We start from the raw sequence: 12,018 nt of genomic DNA on the forward strand, positions 1-12,018 counted from the left end.
CCAGAAAGGCATATGAGCTACTTGGGGACTCTGTCCTCTGATTAAAGGTTCTCCCACTCCCGCACTATATTCCTACTCAAAGTAACTGGACAGTTTTTGCTCAAATATTCCAAAAACATGCTTCTGGGCTGAGAACAAATGTGTCTAGTGTTTGCCCAAAAGGTAAAGGTTATTAAAATATCGACATCTTTATTGCTAATAGATGATCATCTAAAACCTCACCCACGTCCTCCTCACGAGCCGCAGCCGGGAAGCTATGGACGTGATGGTGGTAAGAATATTTTTGTGCATTAAAAATAATTGAGGCTGCAACTGGTTAATTTTGGTTTGCATTTTTTGTTGTACATTGTGCTATGATAATGAACATATTTATTTTTATTAGATGCTTATGGGATCAGTATGTTTATTTCTGATTTTTTAAATTTATTTTTCAACATATAAAATGTAGCTTGTGTATCTATTATAGATATGCTGGTCTGGACACCACATTGCACTGAGTTTTTTATTTATAGCACGGATTCAACCTCTTTGTTGTTTTATAAAGAATTTGGTGTAGGGCCCTGAATTTACAGCTCATAAATTCTGGATAAAGACAAAATTTTATAAGAATCTTCACGTAAATTTGTGAATTACTTTGAGTGAAAATCAATTTAAAATGAACTATTTAAAACGTGTCCCAGGATGTCTCACCTTTTTGTTCCTAATTAAAACACCACAGCTTTAAAAAAATGAGCTTTCCCCTTATTCATCGTCACTGTTACTTTCTCCGTCATCCTGCTTGATGAGCAATATTTTGAAGATTGAATGGCTAGTCTGGAATCTAAACTTTTATTTTAAAAGATAAATGCTTTGCGCCTTTGTGGCTGTGAAGAAAAATTTGGAACTGTAAACTGAAATGCAGCTCACCCCTATATCCCAGCTGCCTTGAAATTTTGCTAGCAAGGCATTGGAGAATGATGCGGGCAATAATCCTTCTTTCCATGTAATGTGGTGGAGCTAAATGTCTAAAAATACTGAGTCACCTTCTGTGAGATGCTAAAGAACTTGCAGATGACCTGGGCCAATGTATTTCCACTTGTCTTAAACAATCGCTTTACATTTCCTATTTAAAAGTAACATTTCACTCCTTCCCCAAAGTGTCTTCTGTTTACTCTCTTCTTTGTCTTCTTTTAGATAAAGACCTTTATTTAAGAGATGCCCCTGGTGGTGGTACTCTCTAAAAGTTTTGTAGTATGTTAGACTACTTTTTATTAGGCTTTCACATTTCAGAAAATAATTCCCCCAGCATCATATTTCAGATGGTTAGACTACTAGAAATTGGAGACTGAAAACACTATTAAACCCTGGGTGAAATGATCAGAAGTACCTGAAGTCCCATTTTCTAGAGTGATACAGGTGTTTGGACTCCTAAGCACCTAATTGCTTTTGAAAACAGGATTTAGGATTGTAAATCACAGGCACATTTTAAAATATCAGCCCTTATCTTTACATGTTTATAAATATGTGCCCATTTAGTCATCTCTTAGCCAAACTCTTATTCTTTTCTCATAAATCAATCCCTTCATTCCTCCCATTACATCTGTAACTGTATTCAGTTTGTTTACATCTTCCTAGAAGTCAGGAGCCTGGAGCTGTGTGCAGTTAATCCAGCTGTGGTCTCATGGGTCTCAGTTCAGCAAGGTACTTAAGGATATTTGTAACTTCAAGCATAAGAGTAGTCCCAAATGCATGGGGACTAGTCACATACTTCTAATTACACACGTGCTTAAACACCTTGTTGAATCGGGGCTATACGGAGAGATTATTACTTCCCAGTTCTGTTATACCAGGGATCAGCAACCTTTGGAACGTGGCCCGTCAGTGAAATCCGCTGGCGGGTCGGGATGGTTTGTTTACCTGCCGCGTCCGCAGGTTCGGCCGATTGCAGCTCCCACTGGCCGTGGTTCGCTGTTCCAAGCCAATGGGGGCTGCGGGAAGTAGTGTGGGCCGAGGGATGTGCTGGCCGCCGCTTCCCGCAGCCCCCATTGGCCTGGAACAGCGAACTGCGGCCAGTGGGAGCTGTGATTGGCCGAACCTGTGGATGCTGCAGGTAAACAAACCGTCCCAGCCTGCCAGTGGATTTCCCTGACAGGCCACGTGCCAAAGGTTGACGATCCTTGTGTTATACTATGCCTTTGCATTTGCAGGCCAAAATTGCAATGGCTTGTTTGACTATCATATCACACACATTTCAAAATCAGGCATAATATACTATCCTCTCTCATCCCTACATCTTTCAGCATTTCCAGGTTTCTCACTTCCATTTGATACCTGTTTCCTCAGATGTTAGTCTATATTTTTCAAAATTGAAACTTATTTTGTCCCGTCCTCCACATATTTACTTTATTTAATCTTTTTAGGCCATTTTTTATTATTATTTTTTGCTCATAGTGGTGTTTGCAGCTCCTTCAAATTATTATTATTATTGGTTAATTTTATTAATGTGTTGCCTTAATATCTCTTTTAGATAAATAAGATACCTAATTCAATTCACTACAGTTTATTATTTTTCTTTACTTTTGGTTCCTTCAGCCAATTTTCCATCCACATTTTGGTCTCTGATTCCTGCATGATACCCATAATATCCCACAATCCTTCCCTGATGTCAGTATCTGATGTGTTCATAATGGTGGAGCTGGCTTAAGAAACACAAAATATTTTTCTCAAAAATTGTCGTGGGTTCTTTTTTTTCTTCTTATTTTCACTGAAGATGGAAATTTTTTGACGAACATTTTGTAGTCAGTAGAAATTCTCTGGTGCCAAGAAAATCAGGGTCAGGATGTTTGGCCCTGCTTGCAATGGTTTTACCTACCGAGGAGGACATTTTCTGAATCTATTGGAAGAAAAATCAGCAATGGACTGTAAAAAAATCCCAAAGTTTTACACTTCTTGTTTACTTTTTTATGCACTTTTGAAACTTTGGCCTTCATTCTGCCAAAGTCAGATTCAGGACTCACATAATTTGTCAGACCACTCTGTTTATTAGCAAAGCGCTTTGCCAATGCACCCATGTGATTGTGAGCCTCCTGCAGATGCTCAAGCTAACTTATTTATACAGATAAGCCAAAGCCAATTTAACATAGGAGACAAAAGGAAGCAGAAACTGACAAATATACATACATATCTTATTTGCATGCTAACGTTTACCAATCTCCTAGCTCAGTAGGAGCTCTAAGTTAATTAGTTTGAGGACCCATTGTCTCACAATCCTTAATGTTTCTCTTCCTGACAACTATATTTCAACAGACCCTTCAAGTAGCATTTCTTTAATGAATTATAATTTCATGCATCCGATGCATCCGATGAAGTGAGCTGTAGCTCACGAAAGCTCATGCTCAAATAAATTGGTTAGTCTCTAAGGTGCCACAAGTCCTCCTTTTCTTTTTATAATTTCGATATAATTCATTCTACTTTCACTCTTCCTTCTAACAAATTTATGATCAATAGAGGACCACCCAAAACCTCAGCCATATCCACCTGCTCACCTGCAACCAGGAAGGTATAGCAATTCTGTTAAGAATATTTTCTCCTAAGAATGTTAGATCCAAAAATTATTTCGGTCAGATTTTTATTTTGTTTGCTGGATGCACTCTGATGGTGCACTTATTTATTAACCACTGTAGGGAACTTTTGGTTTGCTATGTGCTTGTTTGTTTGTTCCTTTTTGATCAACCTTCCAGGTCCACTTTTTGAAAAAGGTTACTGGGTCTTTGTGTCTATTCAACAAAGTATATCTAGCCTGAAAAATTTACAAGATATTGGATCCTAAAATCATGTTGATAATCATCTTGTTTTCCCTTCAACTCCTGTTGACAAATTTAGCTGCACCTATCCTGGGAATGGATAGGAACCAAAAATTTTCTATTGACATGACTGGAATTCTAGCCTTCAAATAGATTCTAATGGTTGACCTTGAGGTGAAAGACAGAAAGTGGGCTCTATGCCCAAAAGGTCTGTCTCCACTTAAGGCTCCTGGGGGAATAATCCTCTCCTAGGACACCAAGAATAAACAGGTCATGGTAGTGTAAGGGAGGGGGAAAAGATGAAATTCCAGATAAATTTGAATCATGAATAACACTTTTATCTTACAGACCGCTTCAGTGACTTAGATCTCAATGATGGGAAACCTCTACCCCCAAGGCCTGCAGGTACTGTATGCCAGTTCTGTTGAATATTTCACAACCTTGGACATATAGTCACACAGCTGCCTGTTTTTGCTTTAGACTTGCATCTAGCTGGTATAGGGCCAGATTCTTCTCCTCTTACATATATTGAGCAATCTCTTGCTCCACAAACAGTGCTAAAAGATGTTGAGTGGTCAGTCCTCAAGAGAGAAATCACTTTAATCCACTTAAGCAGGGTGGATTTTATTTAAATCACTAGTCAGGAAGACTCAATTTAATCATTGTTTTCTACATAAAAGTGCATTCTTGTTGGTTGTTATAACAATACATATTCTTCACAACTCAGAGATAGATGTAGGTTTCATTTTTAGAAGGTACACACTATACATTTTTAAACAGTGATTTATTTTGAAAGCTTTTCAGGTTAGTTTTACAGCTATATCAGAAAATGAATGATTGGTTATTTAATTTACCAAAGGCAATTGAAGCAAATATTTATGAAGTCATTGGGAGGTGAACTATCTCCAATTCAACAGGTTAATCATTAATATTTGGAGAATATTCTTGCCATGCTGTATTAAGAGGAAAACATCACCAGACAGACATTTAAATTGTTTTATTTAACTAAAACAACAATGTTAAGTATTCTGGATTTTTTTCTTCAACAGCAAACATATAATATTTTAACAAAACAAGCATATGTCCCTCGCGTCTCACATTTATGTCCAGACTTATTCTCCTTGTCCAGATCTATTCCACCCCCAACAATCTTCTATTCATTGAACTTTTTGAAACTTTGCACTTTTAGAGAGAGGTAAGGGATTGACTCTGTGTACACAAATTTGCAGAGGGACAATAGAATTGAGGTCTGTTATTTTTCACCTCTCTATATTATTTATTTATTTAAAAACATTTTTGCTGTTGACAAGTATGTTACCTCTGGAGACACAAATCCACAGTTTGAGGACTGCAAAACTAAGCATCTCTGATGGTATCTTCTAGACTGAGCACTGAGTCCCATTGGGTAGATAGAAAGATTAACCTAAATAATCTATACAGAAACCTGTGTAACCCCAGAAGACTGGGTCCTTAATCCATGAACTATTGGAACTCATTTACAAAACTTTTCTTAAACATTACATGAATATATTGTCTCATACTATAGAATTAGAATTTATAATCCCTATTCCATAATGAGATACCTTTGAGCTATAATGTATCTTAATTAAAACGATCTTTTCCTTGAAAAACATTTTATAAAAAATCTGATTTAAATAAAAAAAAATCGATTTTTTTGATTAAAAAAAAAACACATTGATTTGTATCCACCCTGCGCTTAAGTGCTTTGCTGGGTTGGACAAGGTCTTCTGCACCTTGCAGGATTGGGCACATAGTCTGGTTGAATTCAGTGGGACTATTTACAGATTAAGGGGCTATTCAGAGAGTGTAAAGGTGGAAGCATTGGGCCTATAGTGAGTTAGTGAATGGCTCCCCGGGTGGTTGTCTGCCAGTGGAGAATAGCCAGAGTGTTGCAGTGCTCTGGCTACTCCCCTGTCTCACACCCCACGCCGGCAGCTGTCTTTTATTTGAAATTTACAACATTTTTTATTAAGTTGGGTAAGCAGTTTCAGCCCCATTTTATTGGGTGGGGGGTGATTAGTATTATCATTCTGAGAAAATTAAGACAGTGACACGATGTGCCTCCAAAAAGTTAAGGTCCAAATCAGGATTAGAACCCCCATTTCCTTACTCCTACTTCCCAGTTCTAACCAAATACCATTTTGCAGGCTGCCTCTGCATGGAATTTGTTGTTGTTTCGCTCTGTGTTAGCTGTGAGTTTTCTCCAAAAGGTTTCTTCCAACAATGAAGTTATTTCCTCTTTTCCAGGAGAAAAGGAGAGTAATGTCAATCATGGTGGAAACACTGGTCAGTAAATACATATATACATATTACCTTATGGTATATTTAGGACAGTTGTAACAGTGCTGGTTCTGGTGGGACCCAACTGAGAGTCCAAATTCAGTGCTTAAAGCAGGGCAGTTACAGCCCAAGGCTGGGGTTTCTGTGCACACCAAGGCAAACCAAACCAGCCAAACAGTGAAAACTTCGGTTTTACCCCACTGGCTAACCATAAGTCACACAAGCAATTCCCTTAGACACTCCAGTTTCCCAGTATCACCACCAGTGCCACTCGTTATGGGGACAAATGGTTATGAAAACCAATACCCCAGTAAAAGAAAAAAGCTTCTCCCGATCCCAAAGGACCAAGCCCCAGAACCAGGCTAATATACAAATCAGATCTTACCCAAAAATCACGCTGTTGCCAATCTGTTAGAATCTAAAATCTAAAGGTTTATTCATAAAAGGAAAAAGATATAGATGAGAGCTAGAATTGTTTAAATGGAATCAATTACATACAGTAATGGTAAAGTTCTTGGTTCAGGCTTGTAGCAGTGATGGAATAAACTGCAGGTTCAAATCAAGTCTCTGGAGTACATCCACAGCTAGGATGGGTCATTCAGTCCTTTGTTCAAAGCTTCAGTTTGTAGCAAAGTCCCTTCAGAGCAGTGGTTCCCAAACTTTAACAGGCCGCAAACCCCTTTCACTAAATTGTGAAATCTTGTGAACCCCCTCCTAAAAATGAATATTTCCAGGGATTTAAGTTTAAATTTCCTCCACACTCCACACTCCATGGGGCTCCTGCTGCTGGACCCCGTTGACCGCCCCAGTCAGCTGAGCTCCACTGAGCTCGGGATGCAGGTCCCGCTGATCGCCGGGGCTTGGGCTGCCAGCCCAAACTGCCCAGCCCTGCTCTCCCTAGGGCTCAGGCTGCCAGCCCCGCGTAGAGCGCTGGGGTTCGGGCTGCCAGCTCCTCTGCTCACAGGGGCAGGGCTCGGGCTGCCAGCCCCAACTGCCCTGCCCCGCTCTCCTTGGGGCTCGGGCTGTCTGTCCTGCAACTGGGTCCCACCTGCTATCTCCAATGCCCAGGGTCCTCTGACCGCCATTAGTGAAATTTTTCTGGCGAACCCCCTGTAATGTTCTACGAACCCCCAGGGTTTCACAAACCCCAGTTTGGGAATCACTGCTCCAGAGGTATGAAGCAGGATTGAAGACAAGATGGAGATGAGTCATCAGCCTTTTATAGTCTTTTCCAGGTGTAAGAACACCTCTTTGTTCTTACTGTGGAAAATTACAATACAGTGAAATGGAGTTTAGAGTCACATGGGCAAGTTCCTGCATACTTTGCTGAGTCACAAGGTGTATCTGCCCTCTCTCAATGGGTCAACTGTATAGCTGATGGTCCTTAATGGGCCATCAAGCAGGCTAGGCAGAGCTGACACCAACTTGTCTGGGGTGTCACCCAGAAGCATAGCATAAGTTTGAAATACAGACAGTATAGAGCCAATATTCATAACTTCAACTACAAAAATGATACACATATACAGATAGCATAATCATAACCAGCAAACCACAACCTTGTCTTAGACATGTCATTTGACGCCCTTTATACAAGATTTGGTGCTGCTACAGGACCTTGGTTGCAACAATGATCTATATGTTCCCAGTTCATGTCAATAACCTCACAACAGTCTTAGCTGAACCAAAAGAGTTTTAAAACATATATAAAACATATGTGTAGATAAGTCACTATTTTCTTGTCTGTAGTAATAATATGGTTTCTGGTCCTTATATTTTTTAAAAAAAATGTTTTATTTCATGCTGCAAATGAAATTCAAAAGTTGTATGAACCCTTTCTCATGTCAAACTGTGTTTGCAACGATTTGCTTTATGTACTGTAAAATAAGGATGCTCTTTTGTTGCTTCTGAAGAAAACATATTTTTTCTGTCAATAGATTCTGGAGTAGTTGCTGGAGTTACGTCACCTGTGATTTCTGTGCTTGTGTTGTTAGTTGTTGGAACAGTTGCTGGTTACACAGCTTACAAGAAGAAGCAACTCTGTTTTAAAGCTAATGGTAAGATTTACACTAGCTTTTTTGTTCTCTTTTTGGAACAGTGGCAGATCTTGATTGAAACAGCACTTTCTTATTTCTTGTAATATAAATTAAAACCATCTTATACATTCTTATAGGTCTTGCAAATATTTAAGTGGAGTAAAATGAATTCTTTAAACCAGGTGCACTATATTTTATTATCCAAACTCAAAGACTGAAACAGATATATATCAGTCTTTGAGTTTGCAATACCTATAATGTTTCAAGTAGTAATTGCAACTTCATTGTTCATCTTTATTTTTTGTAAAAAGAAAAGGAGTACTTGTGGCACCTTAGAGACTAACCAATTTATTTGAGCATGAGCTTTCGTGAGCTACAGCTCACTTCATCAGATGCATACCGTGGAAACTGCAGCAGACTTTATATATACACAGAGAATATGAAACAATACCTCCTCCCACCCCACTGTCCTGAAAACCTGGATTTGTGCTGGAAATGGCCTAACCTGATGATTACTTTAGATAAGCTATTACCACCAGGACAGTGGGGTGGGAGGAGGTATTGTTTCATATTCTCTGTGTATATATAAAGTCTGCTGCAGTTTCCACGGTATGCATCTGATGAAGTGAGCTGTAGCTCACGAAAGCTCATGCTCAAATAAATTGGTTAGTCTCTAAGGTGCCACAAGTACTCCTTTTCTTTTTGCGAATACAGACTAACACGGCTGTTACTCTGAAACCTTTATTTTTTGTATTGCAGTTGCGCAATCAATATGCTATGTGCTTCCCAGAGTGGAAGACACTGTCTCTGCCCTGAAGAGTGTAGGGTCTTGAATATGAACTTATATTTAAAATATTTTTATTCCCAGACACAAACTTAATGAAATTGAAACTAAAGTTGAAAATTCATGCATGTGATGGTCAGTCAGTCAGATGCTGCCTGATAAGAACTGCAAATATAACAATGAATTAAATATTTAGGTGGGATATTCAAAAGTGCTCACAGCTGTCCTAACTTGGCTTCCATTGAAGTCAATGGGAGTTTTACTACTGACTTCCATGAGGGCAGATTTTGCTTTTGAAAAAATCCCAATCTTAGCGTTGTTAACAGTTAGCATGCATACTCTTTTCAGATATTTGAAGTAAACCATTGAAATGATCAAATTCCTAGGTCCCCGGTGTCAGATAGTGTGATGGTGGGTGGGAGTGGAAGTTGCACTGGTACAAGGCAGCTGCAACTTTTCCTGCAGCAAGGCGGGGGGTGGGGCTATATAGGAGGGCATGGCCGACCCCAAAGAGGGGCATGATTATAGCTTCAATGCATCCCCTGAACAGCCTCTGCCATCAAAGATCCGATAGAACCCACAGCAGGAGCAGTTAGAGAGGACAAAGGTTATCTGTCCTTCCATAGGGGTAGGGAGGAGCTATAGTAAAGGATAGAGATGCATTGATCTGAATAAGCATCCATATCAGAATTTTTAAATTTTATTTACAATCTTCCATTTTAGGTGGGACAACTGTGTAAGCTGGCAAAAGAGGAACTGCCCAGTGATTATGAATATTTTCTGCACAACACTGGACTGCTTATTGTTAAGATGTACTTAAGTAATATATGAATGGATAATATAGCACAATCTGATGCATATTATACATGTGAATGTATATTTTGGTTCAAATGATAACTCCGTGATAATTCCTCAGTTATGTGCTATAATATTTTGCTAAGGTTAAAGGTTTGTGTCTGAGCATTGGGATCACAGAATATTCAGTGTTTTTTCTAGGCCTATTTTTTTTTTTTATAAATAGGTTAATACATTAGGTCATGAGAAAAAAGGAACTTCTGTATTATATTGGTGTTCTCTTGTACATTTGTATTTTTTGTAAAGTTTGAGGCAAATACTTGAAGTTTGGAAAAAAGTTTGTAAAGATTTTACTTTATTTTATATTTGATATCTGAATTCTGCTGAATAGAAAAATCTATAGTTGGAAAAGCATTTTCATCCTTCATTTTTCAAAAAATGACAAGGGAGATGTACGGTGCACTGCAAAACCACCGACAGAAAGGAAGCCCCAAACCATATGTGAGGGGCACACATTGATTTTTAAGAAAATGTGTTTAGCTCTACTTAAGTTCTGCAAATCTTGCTTGAACTCTGCTTCTTTTCTATGAAATTTCTTAATATAGAAAGGGCCAGTTCCAGAATCCATTAGAGTCAGTGGGTGCCCTCGCATTGTCTTTAATGGGCTGAATCAGCCCCATAGGTACTGGTTTTCAGGTAATTTGAAGACCCTGTAATAGAAACTAAATTGCAGTAGTTCTTTAAATCAGTCATCATAATCACTTCATTACTAGCGTTTTTACAAAAACAGTCAGAATTTTCTTGTGGAGGAAGGAATCAATTTGATTCGGGGAAGGATAGCTCAGTGGTTTGAGCATTGGTCTGCTAAACCCAGGCGTATGAGTTCAATCCTTGAGGGGACCATTTGGGGATTGGTCCTGCTTTGAGCAGGGGGTTGGACTAGAAGACCTCCTGAGGTCCCTCCCAACCCTGATATTCGATGATTCTATGATGCAGATTACAGCTGTAGAATGCAAGGAGAATTTAAGGAGAGTGCTTGTGGGTAGGAAACATGATGCTTTGAATTCTAAGCCCCATCTTGAGTCACATATAACCAATCTGACAAATTTGATCTTTTTGATGTATGTTGTACTTATGATTTTAATCATGTAGTCTCTATTCATCTCTAAACTGAGTGTTTTGACCTTTATTTTACAAATGAACTATGTTGTGCTTTCAATTACACATTAATGGGGGTAAGCCTGAAGAAGTGCAATCTGTGCTTGTTTAGTAAGAGGAAAGGAATAATTTAATGAAGAAATGAGCATGAAATTTTGTTTATAAAGGTGATGAAAAGAAGAGGTAATCTGAAAAGAGAGAGCTCTTTCCACAAAAACACACACACACATGGGTGACCAGATGTCCCGATATTAGGGGCTGTCTTATATATACAACTATACCCCTCTTCTCCCCTATCCCCCCAAAGTGTCCTGATTCTTTACACTTGCTATCTGGTCACTCTCTCTCTCTCTCTCCCCCACCCCTCTCCACAACCCCCCTAAAAGATAGTTTATATCCACTGCAATCCTCTCAGTAAGTGAGGAAAGGAATTATTAAGGGAAGGACATTTTACTCATGTCAGGTGTTTTGAGCCTGTAATTTTGTGTATTCTCTTAATTCACTTCAAATATGAAGATGTTTTGACAACACACAAAGCAAATGACCTCTTTACAACTCTTTCACCTTTACATCGCAGGTGAGGTAAATTCTCTTTAACTTGATTTTAAGGAGACAAGATATTCCTTGAAAGGTGTCAGACCACCATGTTGATGGTTGAAGCTGCTCGACACATGCTGCATTAGAGCACAGACAGATTTGACCTGTTGAAGTATTAAGAGATTTCTGAAACAGGTGGTGCAACAGGTGAGCATCCAAATAATATATAACTCAGCACATCTAGAAGAAAATTGTTGTATCTTTTTCAGTTGTTTAATATTAAAAGATGTTTATTTCTGTTCTATTCAGTGTAAACTTTCAATAAATACTTCCTTTGTTTTATCTAGGATGAATTGGTGTTGGTTGTTACTTTCTAGGAGACAACGATGGCTGATGCTTCTGAACAAAATAGATCTGTCATGTTAAAGGAGGCAGGGAACTATTCATGATACTTCATCTTTAAGGGTATTGGGGAGAAAGAGAGGGCTGCAGTCTTTCTTCAGGAGCATACGTGCCAACATTTCCCAGGGCCGGTGGGTGCTCAACCACCACCCCGCCCCCGGCCTGGACCCGACTCTACCCGTGCCTAGCCTCCTCCTGCCCCTGTCCCATCCCAACTCCACCCCTT

This window comes from Eretmochelys imbricata, chromosome 1 (assembly GCF_965152235.1).
Source record: "Eretmochelys imbricata isolate rEreImb1 chromosome 1, rEreImb1.hap1, whole genome shotgun sequence".
Lineage (NCBI taxonomy): Eukaryota > Metazoa > Chordata > Testudines > Cheloniidae > Eretmochelys > Eretmochelys imbricata.